General features: G+C 40.6%; 1 long non-coding RNA gene across 2 annotated transcripts in view; it reads left to right on the top strand.

The window, feature by feature from the left end:
* The window catches only part of LOC138367724 (uncharacterized), a 151,119-nt gene that overhangs the window by 68,452 nt on the left and 58,278 nt on the right, over nt 1-24,389 (top strand). Inside the window, exons 3-4 of one of the 2 annotated variants that reach the window (XR_011229416.1) lie at nt 15,896-16,002; nt 23,330-23,461. The exons of the other annotated variant lie outside the window; for it this stretch is intronic. This is a non-coding gene — a long non-coding RNA (uncharacterized lncRNA). Of the gene's footprint in view, nt 1-15,895; nt 16,003-23,329; nt 23,462-24,389 lie in introns of those variants that run through there. 2 annotated transcript variants of the gene reach the window in all.

Genomic DNA, 24,389 nt, shown 5'->3' with positions numbered 1-24,389 from the left:
ATTGTATATTATCTTTGAACAACAAGTTTGATTATCAAGGAAATAATGCATATATTATTGTCACATTAATACTGTGCAATATCTTATTACATTCCTGCTAAATAATTATAATTTGAAACAGGACAAAAAATCCAACATATATATAAAAACCAACATTAGAGATCACGAGGCCTAGGCCTCGCCTGTGACCACACATCCTGCCTCCCTGGCCTGCTACACTCACACACCTCACACTCTTAACTCTCTCATAATCACTCTCACTCTCTTACTCTGTCACTCTTACTCTCTGTCACTCTTACTCTCTGTCACTCTTACTCTCTGTCACTCTTACTCTCTGTCACTCTTACTCTGTCACTCTTACTCTGTCACTCTTACACTGTCACTCTTACTCTCTGTCACTCTTACTCTCTGTCACTCTTACTCTCTGTCACTCTTACTCTCTGTCACTCTTACTCTCTGTCACTCTTACTCTCTGTCACTCTTACTCTCTGTCACTCTTACTCTCTGTCACTCTTACTCTCTGTCACTCTTACTCTGTCATTCTTACTCACTCTCAGTCACCCTTACCCATTCATACTCACTCTCTCACTCTTACTCTCATACTCTTACTCTCAATTACTCTTACTCTCAATCACTCTTACTCCCAATCACTCCTACTCCCAATCACTCCTACTCCCAATCACTCCTACTCTCATTCTTACTCTTACTCCCAATCACTCTTACTCTCAATCACTCTTATTCTCATTCTTACTCTTACTCTCACTCTTACTCTTACTCCCATTCACTCTTACTCCCAATCACTCTTACTCTCAATCACTCTTACTCTCAATCACTCTTACTCTCAATCACTCTTACTCTCATTCTTACTCTTACTCACTCTTACTCTCAATCACTCTTATTCTCATTCTTACTCCTACTCCCAATCACTCTTACTCCCAATCACTCTTACCCTCAATCACTCTTACTCCCAATCACTCTTACTCTCAATCACTCTTACTCTCAATCACTCTTACTCTCAATCACTCTTACTCCCATTCTTACTCTTACTCACTCTTACTCTCAATCACTCTTATTCTCATTCTTACTCCTACTCCCAATCACTCTTACTCCCAATCACTCTTACTCTCAATCACTCTTACTCCCAATCACTCTTACTCTCAATCACTCTTACTCTCAATCACTTTTACTCTCAATCACTCTTACTCTCAATCACTCTTACTCTCACTAACTCTCAATCACTCTTACTCTCACTCTAACTCTCAATCACTCTTATGCACTATTACTCACTCTTTCTCTCAGTCATCCTAACTCACTCTCATACCCCTCTTACTCTGTCACTCTTACTCTCTGTCACTCTTACTCTCTGTCACTCTTACTCTCTGTCACTCTTACTCTCTGTCACTCTTACTCTGTCACTCTTACTCTCTGTCACTCTTACTCTCTATCACTCTTACTGTCATTCTTACTCTGTCACTCTTACTCACTCTCAGTCACCCTTACCCATTCATACTCACTCTCACTCTTACTCTCATACTCTTACTCTCAATTACTCTTACTCTCAATCACTCTTACTCCCAATCACTCCTACTCCCATTCACTCCTACTCTCAATCACTCCTACTCTCATTCTTACTCTTACTCTTACTACCAATAACTCTTACTTTCAATCACTCTTATTCTCATTCTTACTCTTACTCTCACTCTTACTCCCAATCACTCTTACTCCCAATCACTCTTACTCTCAATCACTCTTACTCTCAATCACTCTTACTCTCATTCTTACTCTTACTCACTCTTACTCTCAATCACTCTTATTCTCATTCTTACTCTTACTCCCAATCACTCTTACTCCCAATCACTCTTACTCTCAATCACTCTTACTCTCAATCACTCTTACTCTCATTCTTACTCTTACTCACTCTTACTCTCAATCACTCTTACTCTCACTCTTACTCCCAATCACTCTTACTCTCAATCACTCTTACTCCCAATCACTCTTACTCTCAATCACTCTTACTCTCAATCACTCTTACTCTCAATCACTCTTACTCTCAATCACTCTTACTCTCACTAACTCTCAATCACTCTTACTCTCACTCTAACTCTCAATAACTCTTACTCACCCTTACTCTCACTCTTACTCATTCTGTCACCCTTACTCTCACTCTTACTCACTCTGTCTCTCTTACTCACTCTCAGTCACTCTTACTTATACTCACTCTTACTCACACTTACACACTCTCTGGCACTCTCACTCACCTTCAGTCACTCTTACTCACTCTTACCCACTCTCGCTCACTCTTACTCACTCTAGTTAATAAGAACACGCCAATATAAGACAACAAAACGTTTTCAGATTCTTTCTCACCACTTTCCAGCAACTTTTATAATTTATATAAATTATCTTAGGGAATAATACATAAATTATATATTTAAACATGATATTAGTGTTTAGTGGAATGCATAAGAAGTCAAATTGTGTTAAAAAGAGCGATTTTTAGAAAATTTGGAAAACTACTTTTTTTTGTTCATATTATAACTAAATGGATTTTAAAGGTTTCACTCAGCCAATATATATCATTCACAATTTATTAATGAATTTTACAAAAAAACACCATAAATTTTATATTTAAACATGTAAAAACTATTTGTTTTACATTTGGAAGAAAATAATTGTAGAAAAACAATTTATAATTAAACCTTTGTGTTTGGATTTTTTGAGTAAAAGTTTCTCAAAGGCTCTCCTGCACCATTCTCAATGCAAATCATTCCCACACCTATGGGAAGAGATAGGCGAACGTTGTGTAGATGATTTGTGTTTGCTGGGAAGAGTCTTAGCTTGAAGACGATTTCCAAGAAGTTGGTTACGACTCATCCTCAGATTCTCCTGGACTCGTCATGGAACACTGGGAGATGATTAACACGGGAAATGACAGCTCGGAGAATTCTTCACACACGCTGTAAATCAAATTATATTCAGTAGCAACAGATAAAGCTGCTAGACATCTATGTTCAAGAAATTTAGATTAAATAATGAAGGTAAATAATAACCTGTGGTTTTTTATTGTCGCTCTGCGTCACGACAAGCTACCCAGCTATAACCCCCACCTAGATGATGCATCAAATAAGGATAAAGGTACTTAGCTAATATGGGCACTGTGTAAGTTAAGGCTTGCCGAAGTTCGCGTCCTAGGTTCAGGCTTCGTAATAACGAACACGTGGTGTCTAGCCTAGCCTAGATGCTGACGCGTTTCACTGGCCGGTCACGTTGAAATACACGGAACTAAATTTAACAGGTTTTGGCCGAATGTCAAATTAAATCTCTTGACAATTCAACTCGTTGTGTAAAGTGACACTGACACCAGCAAAGTTATTGTCTGCAAAGGTTCTTCACACCTCACAGTGGCGACTTTCTTCTGGAGCTCGTGGTGGCGTCTACCCTGGTGGCTGGGGTAATGGCGTCTCTCTCTGAGCGCGTCGCCTAGTGTACTCGCATCTCCTCTGCCCCGCTCCGCGTCCATGCGTTTGCTACACAAATTATTTATTACGGATATTATCATTTCTCGCAGTTGTGATTGAAATGCTCGGATAAGGACGGGTTTATTATTCAGAGGAGTTAAATATTATTATTTGCCCGTTTTACGATGGTAAACGAGCAATGGAGATGAATTAAAGTCTCTCCAGGGCATTCACGCGTGACGTTAAATTTATTACTAGATAACAGTTATAACTATAAACGCTCTATTTGGCATTAGTTGGGGATCAGTTTATCTGTAATTAATTATCACACAGAACACCGTTGTTTTATAGAGAATCAAATTCAATTCTCAGACACACTGGATATAATTGTATTTATTACAATGGAATCTGACGCAATACTGGCGTCTGGTGACGTAAGAATTCTAGCCTTATTGTACAGATGTAATTATTAGTACATGTGAACTCTACGTTTGGTTAATTTTAATTACTACAATGATTAGTAGAATTAGTAATAATTAATGAGAATACAACAGTGTTGTATTTAGTGTTGGAAATTTCCAACATGTACGGACTTGGTTCTGAGTTCTGTGTCCCAATGTATATCCCATAGGAATTTATCCATTTCCTCAAAGTTTCCCTTTCGGTACGCCAGCCCTTTGGTTCCCAGTTCTTTTTCGGGTGTGTGTGTGTGGGTGTGGTGAAGAAGGCTGGGAGAGGTGTGTGTGTGGTGAAGAAGGCTGGGAGAGGTGAGTGTGTGTGTGGTGAAGAAGGCTGGGAGAGGTGTGAGTGTGTGTGTGTGTGTTTGTGAGTGTGTGGTGAAGAAGGCTGGGAGAGGTGTGAATGTGTGTGTGTGTGGTGAAGAAGGCTGGGAGAGGTGTGTGTGTGTGTGTGTGTGTGGTGAAGAAGGCAGGGAGAGGTGTGTGTGTGTGGTGAAGAAGGCTGGGAGAGGTGTGTGTGTGTGGTGAAGAAGGCTGGGAGAGGTGTGAGTGTGTGTGTCTGTGTGTGTGTGGTGAATAAGGCTGGGAGAGGTGTGTGTGTGTGTGTGTTTACTAGTTGTGTTTACTAGTTGTGTTTTTGCGGGGGTTGAGCTTTTGCTCTTTCGGCCCGCCTCTCAACTGTCAATCAACTGTTTACTAACTACTTTTTTTTTTTTTTTTTTTTTTTCCACACCACACACACACACCCCAGGAAGCAGCCCATGACAGCTGACTAACTCCCAGGTACCTATTTACTGCTAGGTAACAGGGGCACTTAGGGTGAAAGAAACTTTGCCCATTTGTTTCTGCCTCGTGCGGGAATCGAACCTGCGCCACAGAATTACGAGTCCTGCGCGCTATCCACCAGGCTACGAGGCCCCTTGTGTATGTGTGTGGTGAAGAAGGCTGGGAGAGGTTTGAGTGTGTACTCACCTAATTGTGCTTGCGGGGGTTGAGCTCTGGCTCTTTGGTCCCGCCTCATGTACTCACCTAATTGTGCTTGCGGGGGTTGAGCTCTGGCTCTTTGGTCCCGCCTCTCAACCGTCAATCAACTGGTGTACAGATTCCTGAGCCTATTGGGCTCTATCATATCTACATTTGAAACTGTGTATGGAGTCAGCCTCCACCACATCACTTCCTAATGCATTCCATTTACTAACTACTCTGACACTGAAAAAGTTCTTTCTAACGTCTCTGTGGCTCATTTGGGTACTCAGCTTCCACCTGTGTCCCCTTGTTTGCGTCCCACCAGTGTTGAATAGTTCATCCTTGTTTACCCGGTCGATTCCCCTGAGGATTTTGTAGGTTGTGATCATGTCCCCCCTTACTCTTCTGTCTTCCAGTGTCGTAAGGTGCATTTCCCGCAGCCTTTCCTCATAACTCATGCCTCTTAGTTCTGGGACTAGTCTAGTAGCATACCTTTGGACTTTTTCCAGCTTCGTCTTGTGCTTGACAAGGTACGGGCTCCAAGCTGAGGCCGCATACTCCAGGATTGGTCTTACATATGTGATGTACAAGATTCTGAATGATTCCTTACACAGGTTCCTGAACGCCGTTCTGATGTTAGCCAGCCTCGCATATGCCGCAGACGTTATTCTGTGTGTGTGTGTGTGTGTGTGTGTGTGGTGAAGAAGGCTGGGAGAGGTGTGAGTGTGTGTAGTCACCTAGTTGTACTCACTTAGTTGTGTTTGCGGGGGTTGAGCTCTGGCTCTTTGGTCCCGCCTCTCAACCGTCAATCAACAGGTGTACAGATTCCTGAGCCTATCGGGCTCTGTCATATCTACACTTGAAACTGTGTATGGAGTCAGCCTCCACCACATCACCCCCTAATGCATTCCATTTGTCAACCACTCTGACACTAAAAAAGTTCTTTCTAATATCTCTGTGGCTCATTTGGGCACTCAGTTTCCACCTGTGTCCCCTTGTGCGTGTTCCCCTTGTGTTAAATAGACTGTCTTTATCTACCCTATCAATTCCCTTCAGAATCTTGAATGTGGTGATCATGTCCCCCCTAACTCTTCTGTCTTCCAGCGAAGTGAGGTTTAATTCCCGTAGTCTCTCCTCGTAGCTCATATCTCTCAGCTCGGGTACTAGTCTGGTGGCAAACCTTTGAACCTTTTCCAGTTTAGTCTTATCCTTGACTAGATATGGACTCCATGCTGGGGCTGCATTCTCCAGGATTGGCCTGACATATGTTGTATACAAAGTTCTGAATGATTCTTTACACAAGTTTCTGAATGCCGTTCGTATGTTGGCCAGCCTGGCATATGCCGCTGATGTTATCCGCTTGATATGTGCTGCAGGAGACAGGTCTGGCGTGATATCAACCCCCAAGTCTTTTTCCTTCTCTGACTCCTGAAGAATTTCCTCTCCCAGATGATACCTTATATCTGGCCTCCTGCTCCCTACACCTATCTTCATTACATTACATTTGGTTGGGTTAAACTCTAACAACCATTTGTTCGACCATTCCTTCAGCTTGTCTAGGTCTTCTTGAAGCCTCAAACAGTCCTCTTCTGTTTTAATCCTTCTCATAATTTTAGCATCGTCCGCAAACATTGAGAGAAATGAATCGATACCCTCCGGGAGATCATTTACATATATCAGAAACAAGATAGGACCGAGTACAGAGCCCTGTGGGACTCCACTGGTGACTTCACGCCAATCGGAGGTCTCACCCTTCACAGTAACTCTCTGCTTTCTATTGCTTAGATACTCCCTTATCCACTGGAGCACCTTACCAGCTACACCTGCCTTTCTCTCCAGCTTATGTACCAGCCTCTTATGCGGTACTGTGTCAAAGGCTTTCCGACAATCCAAGAAAATGCAGTCCGCCCAGCCCTCTCTTTCTTGCTTAATCTGTGTCACCTGATCGTAGAATTCTATCAAGCCTGTAAGGCAAGATTTACCCTCCCTGAACCCATGTTGGCGATATGTCACGAAGTCCCTTCTCTCCAGATGTGTTACCAGGTTTTTTCTCACGATCTTCTCCATCACCTTGCATGGTATACAAGTCAAGGACACTGGCCTGTAGTTCAGTGCCTCTTGTCTGTCGCCCTTTTTGTATATTGGGACCACATTCGCCGTCTTCCATATTTCTGGTAGGTCTCACGTCTCTAGTGACTTACTATACGCTATGGAGAGTGGCAAGCAAAGTGCCTCTGCACACTCTTTCAGTACCCATGGTGAGATCCCATCTGGACCAACAGCCTTTCTAACATCCAGATCCAGCAGGTGTCTCTTGACCTCCTCTCTCGTAATTTCGAACTCCTCCAAGGCTGCCTGGTTTATCTCCCTTTCTCCTAGCACAGTGACCTCACCCTGTTCTATTGTGAAGACCTCCTGGAACCTCTTGTTGAGTTCCTCACACACCTCTCTGTCATTCCCTGTATACCTGTCCTTGCCTGTTCTAAGTTTCAATACCTGTTCTTTCACTGTTGTTTTCCTTCTGATGTGACTGTGGAGTAGCTTTGGTTCGGTCTTGGCTTTGTTTGCTATATCATTTTCAAAATTTTTCTCTGCTTCTCTTCTCACCCTGACGTACTCATTCCTGGTTCTCTGGTATCTCTCTCTGCTTTCTGGTGTTCTGTTATTCCGGAAGTTCCTCCACGCCTTTTTGTTCAGTTTCGTCGCTTCCATACATGCCCTATTATACCATGGATTCTTCTGTTGCTTCTCGGATTTTTCCCTTTGGGCCGGGATGAACCTGTTTACTGCCTCCTGACACTTTTGGGTAACATAGTCCATCATACCCTGTACAGACCTGTCTCTGAGGTCTGTGTCCCACGGTATTTCACTTAGGAAACTTCTCATCTGTTCATAGTTCCCCTTTCGGTAAGCCAGCCTTTTGATTCCTAGTTCTTTTTGGGGGGAGATAAGTCCTAGCTCTACCAGGTACTCAAAGTTCAACACACTGTGGTCACTCATTCCCAAGGGCGCTTCCATCTTAACTTCCCTTATATCCCATTCATTTAGGGTAAATATCAAATCAAGCATTGCTGGTTCATCTTCTCCTCTCATTCTTGTTGGTTCTTTGGTGTGCTGGCTTAGAAAGTTTCTTGTTGCCACGTCCAGCAGCTTAGCTCTCCATGTTTCTGGTCCTCCATGTGGGTCTCTGTTCTTCCAATCTATCTTCCCATGGTTGAAGTCTCCCATAATTAGTAGTCCAGATCCATTCCTGCTAGCAACAGAAGCTGCTCTTCTATTATGTTAATGGTGGCCATGTTGTTTCTATCATATTCCTGTCTAGGTCTTCTGTCATTTGGTGGTGGATTATATATGACTGCGACTATAATTTTTTTCCCTCCATTTGTTACAGTACCTGCTATGTAGTCACTGAAACCTTCACAGCCCTGAATATCCATCTCCTCAAAATCCCAGCCTTTTCTTACCAGCAGAGCTACACCACCCCCACCTCTTCCTTCCCTCTCTTTCCTCATAACATAATAGTCCTGTGGGAACACTGCATTTGTTATCGTTTTCGTGATCTTTGTTTCTGTGAGGGCTATTATGTCTGGGTTTTCCTCTAGTACCAGTTCTCCAAGCTCATTTGCTTTATTTGTAATTCCATCTATGTTAGTGTACATCGCTTTGAGGCTCACTTTCTTCTGTCCCTTCTCAAATCGCCTCCTTAGTGAGTGTTCTGCTGGTGGGGGAGGCTGTTCCATGGATGTGAGGACCTGTGAGGTGGATAACAGGGTCTCAGAGGATACTGGGATGAGGGGCGGGGGATCCAGTGAAGGGGGGAGGGACAGGGAGGGTATGTGGTGAAAGGGGACAAGGACGGGAAGGAAAGGGGGGGAGGGAGGACTCGGGAGGAGGGGAGGGGTAGAAGGGTGGGGATTGGGTGTGGGGGGAGGGAGATTTGGCTGAACATTTGAGTGGGGGCAGGGAGGGTTTGGGTAGGGGGGTTTTCTATGCAGAGGAGGGAGGCGGGGTTGTCCTCCCTTCTGGTGTTACTGGGTAGCTGGTTGTGGGTTCCCCCCTCGCCTCTGGGGGTGTTGTGTTGGGAGCTGTGAATTCCTGGTTTTCCCCTCTCGCCCTGCGCCTCTTCCTTGCTTCTGCCACCACGGCTCTCTTCTTCCTTGTCATGTCTCTTTTGGAGGAATACATTTTTGAATTTTCCCACGTTTTTCAGGGAGCTCTTCCTTGATAGGATCTTCTCCTTTGTGTTCTCGTTTGCAAACACTATCTTTATCATTCGGTCTCGGTCTTTGTTGTACCAGCCTAGCCTGAAAACCTTCTCAATGCTATGCTCAGCCCCTTCCATGTCTAGTGCCTTTAGTACTTCATTCACTGCTGCTTTGTCCTTGTCATTCCACTCTGTCCTATTAGATCCTTCCAGCTCTTTAATATCCACAGCAACCACTGATCTGTTCCTTTCCATCAGTTGGCTAGTGGAGCCTGCCGCCTCCTGCGAGGTGGCTGCTTTCATGGCCACCTCCATCACTGCAGTCATTACTTCAGAGTTATTTTTTTTTAGTATTTCCACAAATGTTGCTTTTATTGTGGCATTCTCATCCACAAGACTATTACCACCTTCTCCCTGGGTGGTTTTCCAATTCTCAGCCTCGATACCATTCTCTTTGAGGGCTCTAATCTCCTCCTTTGCTTCTGTCAGATCTCTTTTCAGGTTGCTTATTTCGTTCTTCATTTCCTGCATCATTTCTTGCATCTCACTCTTGATGTCCTCCAGAAACTGGGCGAACATTTCCTTCATCTCGTCACCTTGGCTCTCTCCTGTTCCCCTGGTACCTCTGGCTGCCATGCTTGACCCTGTTGGGATGGGGGAGGGAGAGAGAGAGAGAGAGGAAGAGAGAGAGAAAGAGAGAGAGAAAGAGAGAGAGAGAGAAAGGGAGTGATAAAGGGAGATATAAATGGGTGGGTGGGGGGGGATCCGACCCTTCCACTGAAGTGAGAAGAAAGTAGAAGGGGAGGGGGGGGAGGAGATGGAGAGAGAGGCGGGAGGGAGAGAGATGGAGAGGGAGAGAGTGGGTGAGGGAGAGAGTGGGTGAGGGAGAGAGCAGGTGAGGGAGAGAGCGGGTGAGGGAGAGAGGGGGGGAGGTGTGTGTGTGTGTGTGTGTGTGTGTGTGTGTGTGTGTGTGTGTGTGGGCAGAGAGGGAGGGGGAAGGAAAGAGAGGGAGGGAGAGGGGGAGGGAGAGAGAGAGAGAGAGAGAGAGAGAGAGAGAGAGAGAGAGAGAGAGAGAGAGAGAGAGAGAGAGAGAGAGAGAGAGAGAGAGAGAGAGAGAGAGAGCAGGAGAGAGAGAGCAGGAGAGAGAGAGCAGGAGAGAGAGAGCAGGAGAGAGAGAGCAGGAGAGAGATAGTGGGAGTGGGAGAGAGGGAGTGGGAGAGAGGGAGAGTGGGGAGGGGAAGAGTGTGTGTATGGGCGATGCAGGGGACTGGGGGTGGGTGGGGGGGGGCGGAGATGGCGACTAGGTCAGGTCAGGTCAGATGGTGGGGTCAAGAGGGGGGAAGATAGTAAGGTCCTGATCCCAGGTGTTAGTGCCTTTTTCCCTCACTGAACGATTGTGTGTGTGTGTGTGTGTGTGTGTGTGTGTGTGTGTGTGTGTGTGTGTGTGTGTGTGTGTGTGTGTGTGTGTGTGTGTGTGTGTGTGTGTGTGTCTGTGTCTGTTTTAGCGTGTGCACACTTGTGTGCGTGTATACGTACGTGGGCGAGCGTGCTTGTATGTGTCAAGATAACCCTTATGCGTTACCTCTACCTAAATGAGCCACTCTGAGATTTTTAAATATATATGATATCCTGAACAATAATTTGATAATCTTTTACCTCAATCTGTACACCTGATTAATTGACCAGAGAGGGGGTACATACCAGACTCCTCCCGCTCACACAACCAGATGAGTAAGGGCGATGTATGATGACGATGGTTCCCCGTCGTTGTCTCCCACTAGGTGATTCACTAAGTGCTGGTAGATTGATGAGGTCGGTTCTTCTCTGTCTACACAAAGCTCTGGAGTCAGTCACTGTATCGTTATGTGACAGTTCACTAATTTACTGTACCACTGATCACAGTCACCACTCAACAGCACAATCAGGTAGTTCCACGGCGGGGCGTCCCACCCGGTCAGGTCACACACTTACATGCACCGGTGATGCCCTAGCTCCACTTTTGGTTTCTTCGCCAAATCTTCGCACTATCGCTAGCGATATGACTATGCTATGTTGCACCCTGCTAGCTACACACTGCGAGAGGCCAAATACTATGATCTAGCCTCTATACTCCTTCAATGTCCCGAGAAATTGACGAATTTCCGCGGACCTCACTAATCGCGTGTGTCTCCTACCGTCTCCCGCGCGTGCGCGTGTGTGTGTGTGGTGAAGAAGGCTGGGAGAGGTATGTGTGTGTGTGTGGTGAAGAAGGCTGGGAGAGGTGTGTGTGTGTGTGTGTGTGTGTGTGTGTGTGTGTGTGTGTGTGTGTGTGTGTGTGTGTGTGTGTGTGTGTGTGTGTGTGTGTGTGTGGTGAAGAAGACTGGGAGAGGTGTGAGTGTGTGGTGAAGAAGGCTGGGAGAGGTGTGAGTGTGTGGTGAAGAAGGCTGGGAGAGGTGTGAGTGTGTGTGTGTGTGTGTGGTGAAGAAGGCTGGGAGAGGTGTGAGTGTGTGGTGAAGAAGGCTGGGAGAGGTGTGAGTGTGTGTGTGTGTGTGTGTGTGTGTGTGTGTGTGTGTGTGTGTGTGTGTGTGTGTGTGGTGAAGAAGGCTGGGAGAGGAGTGAGTGTGTGGTGAAGAAGGCTGGGAGAGGTGTGAGTGTGTGGTGAAGAAGGCTGGGAGAGGAGTGAGTGTGTGGTGAAGAAGGCTGGGAGAGGTGTGAGTGTGTGTGTGTGTGTGTGTGTGAAAGTGTGTGTGTGTGTGTGTGTGGTGAAGAAGACTGGGAGAGGTGTGAGTGTGTGGTGAAGAAGGCTGGGAGAGGAGTGAGTGTGTGTGTGTGTGTGTGTGTGGTGAAGAAGACTGGGAGAGGTGTGAGTGTGTGGTGAAGAAGGCTGGGAGAGGAGTGAGTGTGTGTGTGTGTGTGGTGAAGAAGACTTGGAGAGGTGTGAGTGTGTGTGTGTGTGTGGTGAAGAAGACTGGGAGAGGTGTGAGTGTGTGTGTGTGGTGAAGAAGGCTGGGAGAGGTGTGAGTGTGTGTGTGTGTGTGTGGTGAAGAAGGCTGGGAGAGGTGTGAGTGTGTGTGTGTGTGTGTGGTGAAGAAGACTGGGAGAGGTGTGAGTGTGTGTGTGGTGAAGAAGACTGGGAGGTGTGTGTGTGTGTGTGTGTGGTGAAGAAGACTGGGAGAGGTGTGAGTGTGTGTGTGTGTGTGTGGTGAAGAAGGCTGGGAGAGGTGTGAGTGTGTGGTGAAGAAGACTGGGAGAGGTGTGAGTGTGTGTGTGTGTGTGGTGAAGAAGACTGGGAGAGGTGTGAGTGTGTGGTGAAGAAGGCTGGGAGAGGTGTGAGTGTGTGGTGAAGAAGGCTGGGAGAGGTGTGAGTGTGTGTGTGTGTGTGTGGTGAAGAAGACTGGGAGAGGTGTGAGAGTGTGTGTGTGTGTGTGGTGAAGAAGACTGGGAGAGGTGTGAGTGTGTGGTGAAGAAGGCTGGGAGAGGTGTGAGTGTGTGGTGAAGAAGGCTGGGAGAGGTGTGAGTGTGTGGTGAAGAAGGCTGGGAGAGGTGTGAGTGTGTGGTGAAGAAGACTGGGAGAGGTGTGAGTGTGTGTGTGTGTGTGGTGAAGAAGACTGGGAGAGGTGTGAGTGTGTGTGTGTGTGTGTGGTGAAGAAGGCTGGGAGAGGTGTGAGAGTGTGTGTGTGTGTGTGGTGAAGAAGACTGGGAGAGGTGTGAGTGTGTGGTGAAGAAGGCTGGGAGAGGTGTGAGTGTGTGTGTGTGTGTGTGTGTGGTGAAGAAGGCTGGGAGAGGTGTGAGTGTGTGTGTGTGGTGAAGAAGACTGGGAGAGGTGTGAGTGTGTGGTGAAGAAGACTGGGAGAGGTGTGAGTGTGTGTGTGTGTGTGGTGAAGAAGACTGGGAGAGGTGTGAGTGTGTGGTGAAGAAGACTGGGAGAGGTGTGAGTGTGTGTGTGTGTGTGGTGAAGAAGACTGGGAGAGGTGTGAGTGTGTGGTGAAGAAGGCTGGGAGAGGTGTGAGTGTGTGGTGAAGAAGGCTGGGAGAGGTGTGAGTGTGTGTGTGTGTGTGTGTGTGTGTGTGTGTGGTGAATAAGGCTGGGAGAGGTGTGAGTGTGTCGTGAAGAAGACTGGGAGAGGTGTGAGTGTGTGTGTGTGTGTGTGGTGAAGAAGGCTGGGAGAGGTGTGAGTGTGTGTGTGTGTGTGTGGTGAAGAAGACTGGGAGAGGTGTGAGTGTGTGTGTGTGTGTGTGGTGAAGAAGGCTGGGAGAGGTGTGAGTGTGTGGTGAAGAAGACTGGGAGAGGTGTGAGTGTGTTTGTGTGTGTGTGGTGAAGAAGGCTGGGAGAGGTGTGAGTGTGTGTGTGTGTGTGTGGTGAAGAAGACTGGGAGAGGTGTGAGTGTGTGTGTGTGTGTGTGTGTATTGAAGAAGGCTGGGAGAGGTGTGAGTGTGTCGTGAAGAAGACTGGGAGAGGTGTGAGTGTGTGTGTGTGTGGTGAAAAAGGCTGGGAGAGGTGTGTGTGTGTGTGTGTGGTGAAGAAGACTGGGAGAGGTGTGAGTGTGTGGTGAAGAAGGCTGGGAGAGGTGTGAGTGTGTGTGTGTGTGTGGTGAAGAAGACTTGGAGAGGTGTGAGTGTGTGTGTGTGTGTGTGGTGAAGAAGACTGGGAGAGGTGTGAGTGTGTGTGTGTGTGGTGAAGAAGGCTGGGAGAGGTGTGAGTGTGTGTGTGTGTGTGTGGTGAAGAAGGCTGGGAGAGGTGTGAGTGTGTGTGTGTGTGTGTGCCCAGCAAACACAAATCATCTACACAGAAGTAAGTGATTGAGAGTAAGAGTGATTGAGAGTAAGAGTGATTGAGAGTAAGAGTGATTGGGAGTAAGGGTGATTGGGAGTAAGAGTAAGAGTGAGAGTAAGAGTAAGAATGAGAATAAGAGTGATTGAGAGTAAGAGTGATTGGGAGTTAGAGTAAGAGTAAGAATGAGAGTAGGAGTGATTGAGAGTAGGAGTGATTGGGAGTAGGAGTGATTGGGAGTAAGAGTAATTGAGAGTAAGAGTAATTGAGAGTAAGAGTATGAGAGTAAGAGTGAAAGAGTGAGTATGAATGGGTAAGGGTGACTGAGAGTGAGTAAGAATGACAGAGTAAGAGTGACAGAGAGTAAGAGTGACAGAGAGTAAGAGTGACAGAGAGTAAGAGTGACAGAGAGTAAGAGTGACAGAGAGTAAGAGTGACAGAGAGTAAGAGTGACAGAGAGTAAGAGTGACAGAGAGTAAGAGTGACAGAGAGTAAGAGTGACAGAGAGTAAGAGTGACAGAGAGTAAGAGTGACAGAGAGTAAGAGTGACAGAGTGTAAGAGTGACAGAGTGTAAGAGTGACAGAGTGTAAGAGTGACAGAGTGTAAGAGTGACAGAGTAAGAGTGACAGAGAGTAAGAGTGACAGAGAGTAAGAGTGACAGAGTAAGAGTGACAGAGAGTAAGAGTGACAGAGAGTAAGAGTGACAGAGAGTAAGAGTGACAGAGAGTAAGAGTGACAGAGAGTAAGAGTGACAGAGAGTAAGAGTGACAGAGAGTAAGAGTGACAGAGAGTAAGAGTGACAGAGAGTAAGAGTGACAGAGTGTAAGAGTGACAGAGTAAGAGTGACAGAGAGTAAGAGTGACAGGGAGTAAGAGTGACAGAGAGTAAGAGTGACAGAGAGTAAGAGTGACAGAGAGTAAGAGTGACAGAGAGTAAGAGTGACAGAGTGTAAGAGTAACAAAGTAAGAGTGACAGAGTAAGAGTGACAGAGAGTAAGAGTGACAGAGAGTAAGAGTGACAGAGAGTAAGAGTGACAGAGAGTAAGAGTGACAGAGAGTAAGAGTGACAGAGTAAGAGAGTGAGAGTGATTATGAGAGAGTTAAGAGTGTGAGGTGTGTGAGTGTAGCAGGCCAGGGAGGCAGGATGTGTGGTCACAGGCGAGGCCTAGGCCTCGTGATCTCTAATGTTGGTTTTTATATATATGTGGGATTTTTTGTCCTGTTTCAAATTATAATTATTTAGCAGGAATGTAATAAGATATTGCACAGTATTAATGTGACAATAATATATGCAATATTTCCTTGATAATCAAACTTGTTGTTCATTTCGTTCATTTCGTGAGTATAAGTATAGATGCCAAACTTGTGACAGGTAAAACCATGCCTTTTTTGAAAAACAGCACCGTCTGTTGCACGTAAGAGCAACCCACACTATATTATGTTGCGATATTATTTCAATATTTCCGATTGTATTGATAATTTGAATTTTCATAGATTTCAATTTATTTTCATTTCGATTTAATAATTTTGTGTGACATTGCATTGAAATTGAGCTGTGTTGTTTACCATACTGTTCATTTCATGAGTATAGTTTATTTTTTTATTTTTTTCATTTCATTTTTTTAGCTGTTCTTATTTTTCAGTGATGGGAATATCAGATCATTTGATGTTCCCAATTTTCTGATGGAAGCATCAGACCATTATAGAATGCATCGGATGAGGTAGTTTGGAATGGTGGGGAGGACGAGAGGGGGGTATGGTGGGGAAGACGAGGGGACAGAGGAGAGGGTAATGGTGGGGAGGACGAGGGGACTGGGGAGTTGGGGATGGTGGGGACAGGGGAATGCTGGGGAGGACAAAGGGACAGGTGAATGGGAGATGGTGGGGGAGGAAGAAGGACAGGGGAGGGGAAAATGGTAAGGAGGACGATGGGACAGGGAAGTGGGAATAGTGGGGATGATGTGGGGACAGGGAAGTGGGAAGGACGAGAGGACTGTGGAATGGGGAATAGCAAAGTGAATTATAATTATATATATTAATTAATTCTTATAAATTTCCAGAAGCCTGTATCAACACCCACACTAATGCAACTGAAAGAGATGTTGAGACAAGTATTGCTGATATGTTGAAGAACGCCCCAAACAAACTCGGTGGAAACAGATACAAGGTAAAGTTTGCCAATTTGCTGTAGTCTAATTCAATTTCTTTTTAGTAATCTTCGAGAACATTTATGCTATGAATAAGATAAAATAATGTAACTGATTTTGATTTATTTACTATTTATTATTTATTTACCGTTATTAGTATAATAGATCTCGTAATAATTTTGCAAAAATAATGGCATTTACTATTTTAAAAAGCTCGGGTGCAGGGGGGGGGGGTTATGTAAAAGCCTGGTTTGTGCCTCGGAGAGGCTATGGGATCCAGTAAGATCGTCCTTCCTTTCCTCCCTAGAATCTGGATGTAGCAGGTGCTCAATTGTCAAAAGTGAAAAATTGGTTTTGTCTTCCGAATGCACCATTTCTGTAAATTTGCTAATAATCTTTTAAAAATAGTAAATGCCATTATTTTTGCAAAATTATTACGAGATCTATTATACTAATAACGGTTTGATAAAATACAGAAGACTGCCTACTGGTTTTACCTGTAATAAGGTTTGATACAGATGATTATGATTATGGTTTTGGCCTCCACCACCCTCTCACCTAACTTGTTCCAACCATGTCTACCACGGTTTTGTCTTCCGAATGCACCATTTCTGTAAATTTGCTAATAATCTTTTAAAAATAGTAAATGCCATTATTTTTGCAAAATTATTACGAGATCTATTATACTAATAACGGTTTGATAAAATACAGTAGACTGCCTACTGGTTTTACCTGTAATAAGGTTTGATACAGATGATTATGATTATGGTTTTGGCCTCCACCACCCTCTCACCTAACTTGTTCCAACCATGTCTACCACGGTTTTGTCTTCCGAATGCACCATTTCTGTAAATTTGCTAATAATCTTTTAAAAATAGTAAATGCCATTATTTTTGCAAAATTATTACGAGATCTATTATACTAATAACGGTTTGATAAAATACAGTAGACTGCCTACTGGTTTTACCTGTAATAAGGTTTGATACAGATGATTATGATTATGGTTTTGGCCTCCACCACCCTCTCACCTAACTTGTTCCAACCATGTCTACCACGGTTTTGTCTTCCGAATGCACCATTTCTGTAAATTTGCTAATAATCTTTTAAAAATAGTAAATGCCATTATTTTTGCAAAATTATTACGAGATCTATTATACTAATAACGGTTTGATAAAATACAGTAGACTGCCTACTGGTTTTACCTGTAATAAGGTTTGATACAGATGATTATGATTATGGTTTTGGCCTCCACCACCCTCTCACCTAACTTGTTCCAACCATGTCTACCACGGTTTTGTCTTCCGAATGCACCATTTCTGTAAATTTGCTAATAATCTTTTAAAAATAGTAAATGCCATTATTTTTGCAAAATTATTACGAGATCTATTATACTAATAACGGTTTGATAAAATACAGTAGACTGCCTACTGGTTTTACCTGTAATAAGGTTTGATACAGATGATTATGATTATGGTTTTGGCCTCCACCACCCTCTCACCTAACTTGTTCCAACCATGTCTACCACGGTTTTGTCTTCCGAATGCACCATTTCTGTAAATTTGCTAATAATCTTTTAAAAATAGTAAATGCCATTATTTTTGCAAAATTATTACGAGATCTATTATACTAATAACGGTTTGATAAAATACAGAAGACTGCCTACTGGTTTTACCTGTAATAAGGTTTGATACAGATGATTATGATTATGGTTTTGGCCTCCACCACCCTCTCACCTAACTTGTTCCAACCATGTCTACCACGGTTTTGTCTTCCGAATGCACCATTTCTGTAAATTTGCTAATAATCTTTTAAAAATAGTAAATGCCATTATTTTTGCAAAATTATTACGAGATCTATTATACTAATAACGGTTTGATAAAATACAGTAGACTGCCTACTGGTTTTACCTGTAATAAGGTTTGATACAGATGATTATGATTATGGTTTTGGCCTCCACCACCCTCTCACCTAACTTGTTCCAACCATGTCTACCACGGTTTTGTCTTCCGAATGCACCATTTCTGTAAATTTGCTAATAATCTTTTAAAAATAGTAAATGCCATTATTTTTGCAAAATTATTACGAGATCTATTATACTAATAACGGTTTGATAAAATACAGTAGACTGCCTACTGGTTTTACCTGTAATAAGGTTTGATACAGATGATTATGATTATGGTTTTGGCCTCCACCACCCTCTCACCTAACTTGTTCCAACCATGTCTACCACGGTTTTGTCTTCCGAATGCACCATTTCTGTAAATTTGCTAATAATCTTTTAAAAATAGTAAATGCCATTATTTTTGCAAAATTATTACGAGATCTATTATACTAATAACGGTTTGATAAAATACAGTAGACTGCCTACTGGTTTTACCTGTAATAAGGTTTGATACAGATGATTATGATTATGGTTTTGGCCTCCACCACCCTCTCACCTAACTTGTTCCAACCATGTCTACCACGGTTTTGTCTTCCGAATGCACCATTTCTGTAAATTTGCTAATAATCTTTTAAAAATAGTAAATGCCATTATTTTTGCAAAATTATTACGAGATCTATTATACTAATAACGGTTTGATAAAATACAGTAGACTGCCTACTGGTTTTACCTGTAATAAGGTTTGATACAGATGATTATGATTATGGTTTTGGCCTCCACCACCCTCTCACCTAACTTGTTCCAACCATGTCTACCACGGTTTTGTCTTCCGAATGCACCATTTCTGTAAATTTGCTAATAATCTTTTAAAAATAGTAAATGCCATTATTTTTGCAAAATTATTACGAGATCTATTATACTAATAACGGTTTGATAAAATACAGTAGACTGCCTACTGGTTTTACCTGTAATAAGGTTTGATACAGATGATTATGATTATGGTTTTGGCCTCCACCACCCTCTCACCTAACTTGTTCCAACCATGTCTACCACGGTTTTGTCTTCCGAATGCACCATTTCTGTAAATTTGCTAATAATCTTTTAAAAATAGTAAATGCCATTATTTTTGCAAAATTATTACGAGATCTATTATACTAATAACGGTTTGATAAAATACAGTAGACTGCCTACTGGTTTTACCTGTAATAAGGTTTGATACAGATGATTATGATTATGGTTTTGGCCTCCACCACCCTCTCACCTAACTTGTTCCAACCATGTCTACCACGGTTTTGTCTTCCGAATGCACCATTTCTGTAAATTTGCTAATAATCTTTTAAAAATAGTAAATGCCATTATTTTTGCAAAATTATTACGAGATCTATTATACTAATAACGGTTTGATAAAATACAGAAGACTGCCTACTGGTTTTACCTGTAATAAGGTTTGATACAGATGATTATGATTATGGTTTTGGCCTCCACCACCCTCTCACCTAACTTGTTCCAACCATGTCTACCACGGTTTTGTCTTCCGAATGCACCATTTCTGTAAATTTGCTAATAATCTTTTAAAAATAGTAAATGCCATTATTTTTGCAAAATTATTACGAGATCTATTATACTAATAACGGTTTGATAAAATACAGTAGACTGCCTACTGGTTTTACCTGTAATAAGGTTTGATACAGATGATTATGATTATGGTTTTGGCCTCCACCACCCTCTCACCTAACTTGTTCCAACCATGTCTACCATGGTTTTGTCTTCCGAATGCACCATTTCTGTAAATTTGCTAATAATCTTTTAAAAATAGTAAATGCCATTATTTTTGCAAAATTATTACGAGATCTATTATACTAATAACGGTTTGATAAAATACAGTAGACTGCCTACTGGTTTTACCTGTAATAAGGTTTGATACAGATGATTATGATTATGGTTTTGGCCTCCACCACCCTCTCACCTAACTTGTTCCAACCATGTCTACCACGGTTTTGTCTTCCGAATGCACCATTTCTGTAAATTTGCTAATAATCTTTTAAAAATAGTAAATGCCATTATTTTTGCAAAATTATTACGAGATCTATTATACTAATAACGGTTTGATAAAATACAGTAGACTGCCTACTGGTTTTACCTGTAATAAGGTTTGATACAGATGATTATGATTATGGTTTTGGCCTCCACCACCCTCTCACCTAACTTGTTCCAACCATGTCTACCACGGTTTTGTCTTCCGAATGCACCATTTCTGTAAATTTGCTAATAATCTTTTAAAAATAGTAAATGCCATTATTTTTGCAAAATTATTACGAGATCTATTATACTAATAACGGTTTGATAAAATACAGTAGACTGCCTACTGGTTTTACCTGTAATAAGGTTTGATACAGATGATTATGATTATGGTTTTGGCCTCCACCACCCTCTCACCTAACTTGTTCCAACCATGTCTACCACGGTTTTGTCTTCCGAATGCACCATTTCTGTAAATTTGCTAATAATCTTTTAAAAATAGTAAATGCCATTATTTTTGCAAAATTATTACGAGATCTATTATACTAATAACGGTTTGATAAAATACAGTAGACTGCCTACTGGTTTTACCTGTAATAAGGTTTGATACAGATGATTATGATTATGGTTTTGGCCTCCACCACCCTCTCACCTAACTTGTTCCTACCATGTCTACCACGGTTTTGTCTTCCGAATGCACCATTTCTGTAAATTTGCTAATAATCTTTTAAAAATAGTAAATGCCATTATTTTTGCAAAATTATTACGAGATCTATTATACTAATAACGGTTTGATAAAATACAGTAGACTGCCTACTGGTTTTACCTGTAATAAGGTTTGATACAGATGATTATGATTATGGTTTTGGCCTCCACCACCCTCTCACCTAACTTGTTCCAACCATGTCTACCACGGTTTTGTCTTCCGAATGCACCATTTCTGTAAATTTGCTAATAATCTTTTAAAAATAGTAAATGCCATTATTTTTGCAAAATTATTACGAGATCTATTATACTAATAACGGTTTGATAAAATACAGTAGACTGCCTACTGGTTTTACCTGTAATAAGGTTTGATACAGATGATTATGATTATGGTTTTGGCCTCCACCACCCTCTCACCTAACTTGTTCCAACCATGTCTACCACGGTTTTGTCTTCCGAATGCACCATTTCTGTAAATTTGCTAATAATCTTTTAAAAATAGTAAATGCCATTATTTTTGCAAAATTATTACGAGATCTATTATACTAATAACGGTTTGATAAAATACAGTAGACTGCCTACTGGTTTTACCTGTAATAAGGTTTGATACAGATGATTATGATTATGGTTTTGGCCTCCACCACCCTCTCACCTAACTTGTTCCAACCATGTCTACCACGGTTTTGTCTTCCGAATGCACCATTTCTGTAAATTTGCTAATAATCTTTTAAAAATAGTAAATGCCATTATTTTTGCAAAATTATTACGAGATCTATTATACTAATAACGGTTTGATAAAATACAGTAGACTGCCTACTGGTTTTACCTGAAATAAGGTTTGATACAGATGATTATGATTATGGTTTTGGCCTCCACCACCCTCTCACCTAACTTGTTCCAACCATGTCTACCACGGTTTTGTCTTCCGAATGCACCATTTCTGTAAATTTGCTAATAATCTTTTAAAAATAGTAAATGCCATTATTTTTGCAAAATTATTACGAGATCTATTATACTAATAACGGTTTGATAAAATACAGAAGACTGCCTACTGGTTTTACCTGTAATAAGGTTTGATACAGATGATTATGATTATGGTTTTGGCCTCCACCACCCTCTCACCTAACTTGTTCCAACCATGTCTACCACGGTTTTGTCTTCCGAATGCACCATTTCTGTAAATTTGCTAATAATCTTTTAAAAATAGTAAATGCCATTATTTTTGCAAAATTATTACGAGATCTATTATACTAATAACGGTTTGATAAAATACAGTAGACTGCCTACTGGTTTTACCTGAAATAAGGTTTGATACAGATGATTATGATTATGGTTTTGGCCTCCACCACCCTCTCACCTAACTTGTTCCAACCATGTCTACCACGGTTTTGTCTTCCGAATGCACCATTTCTGTAAATTTGCTAATAATCTTTTAAAAATAGTAAATGCCATTATTTTTGCAAAATTATTACGAGATCTATTATACTAATAACGGTTTGATAAAATACAGTAGACTGCCTACTGGTTTTACCTGTAATAAGGTTTGATACAGATGATTATGATTATGGTTTTGGCCTCCACCACCCTCTCACCTAACTTGTTCCAACCATGTCTACCACGGTTTTGTCTTCCGAATGCACCATTTCTGTAAATTTGCTAATAATCTTTTAAAAATAGTAAATGCCATTATTTTTGCAAAATTATTACGAGATCTATTATACTAATAACGGTTTGATAAAATACAGTAGACTGCCTACTGGTTTTACCTGTAATAAGGTTTGATACAGATGATTATGATTATGGTTTTGGCCTCCACCACCCTCTCACCTAACTTGTTCCAACCATGTCTACCACGGTTTTGTCTTCCGAATGCACCATTTCTGTAAATTTGCTAATAATCTTTTAAAAATAGTAAATGCCATTATTTTTGCAAAATTATTACGAGATCTATTATACTAATAACGGTTTGATAAAATACAGTAGACTGCCTACTGGTTTTACCTGTAATAAGGTTTGATACAGATGATTATGATTATGGTTTTGGCCTCCACCACCCTCTCACCTAACTTGTTCCAACCATGTCTACCACGGTTTTGTCTTCCGAATGCACCATTTCTGTAAATTTGCTAATAATCTTTTAAAAATAGTAAATGCCATTATTTTTGCAAAATTATTACGAGATCTATTATACTAATAACGGTTTGATAAAATACAGTAGACTGCCTACTGGTTTTACCTGTAATAAGGTTTGATACAGATGATTATGATTATGGTTTTGGCCTCCACCACCCTCTCACCTAACTTGTTCCAACCATGTCTACCACGGTTTTGTCTTCCGAATGCACCATTTCTGTAAATTTGCTAATAATCTTTTAAAAATAGTAAATGCCATTATTTTTGCAAAATTATTACGAGATCTATTATACTAATAACGGTTTGATAAAATACAGTAGACTGCCTACTGGTAATAATGGAATAATACAGGAATAATACAGGATATAATAATATATATATATATAAATATATATACATATATTTATATATATATATATTTATTTATATAAATATATATATGATATATATATTCTATTCTATTAGTCTATTCTATTCTATGGTTTTATATAGATTCTTTTAGTTTTTTTCTATAATATGGAAAGGGTTTTTAATTAATAAATTAAATATTATATAATAAAATAATGTATTATTGAAAACAATTAGTAACAAACAATATTTCATTACAGGGTGGTGAAGCAAGAATACATGTGCATCACATAGCAGAGTCGGATGACGAATAATGAAAATAGCGGAGAGCCTGGTGCATGGCATACCGCTGAATCTTCTCTAATGTCTATATAGAAGAATCTTTGTTTCTGTGTGTATATATGTATATATATCATTAATAAAATATATATATATATATATATATATATATATATATATATATATATATATATATATATATATATATATATATATATATATATATATATAACCTATATATATATATATATTTATATATATATTTATATTTATATATATATTTATATTTATATATATATATTTATATTTATATATATATATTTATATTTATATATATATATTTATATTTATATATATATATTTATATATATATATTTATATATATATTTATATATATATATATATATTTATATATATATATATATATTTATATATATATATATATATATATATATATATATATATATATATATTTATATATATATATATATATTTATATATATATATATATATATATATATATATATATATATATATATATATATATATATATATATATTTATATATATATATTTATATATATATTTATATATATATTTATATATATATATATATATATATATATATATATATATATATATATATATATATATATATATATATATATATATATATATATATATATATATTTATATATATATATTAGGTTAGGTTTGGTAGGGTTGGTTAGTTATCATATATCTACGTATAACTAGCTAGTTTTACCTTTATATATATATTATTTATATATATATATATATTATATAAAAAGTTTGTGAGGAAGACCCCTGGTGCCAATGTGGGGACCCATAGCCTCGGAGAAGAAAATAAAAAGTATTCAGAGGAGACCTTGTGGTCACTCACTAAACACTAATATTATCTTCTACCACCCCCATTCTTTTGTATGTACACATATATTTGCTTTATTTGAACTTTGTTACAAAGAGGGAGTTACATATAGGTTACAAAGATGGTTATCATATATATATTATTTATATATAT

This window comes from Procambarus clarkii, chromosome 23 (genome assembly GCF_040958095.1).
Source record: "Procambarus clarkii isolate CNS0578487 chromosome 23, FALCON_Pclarkii_2.0, whole genome shotgun sequence".
In the NCBI taxonomy this organism is placed as follows: Eukaryota; Metazoa; Arthropoda; class Malacostraca; order Decapoda; family Cambaridae; genus Procambarus; species Procambarus clarkii.
Note: the sequence above shows the minus strand (reverse complement) of the source record. Positions and strands in the feature narration are given on the sequence as shown.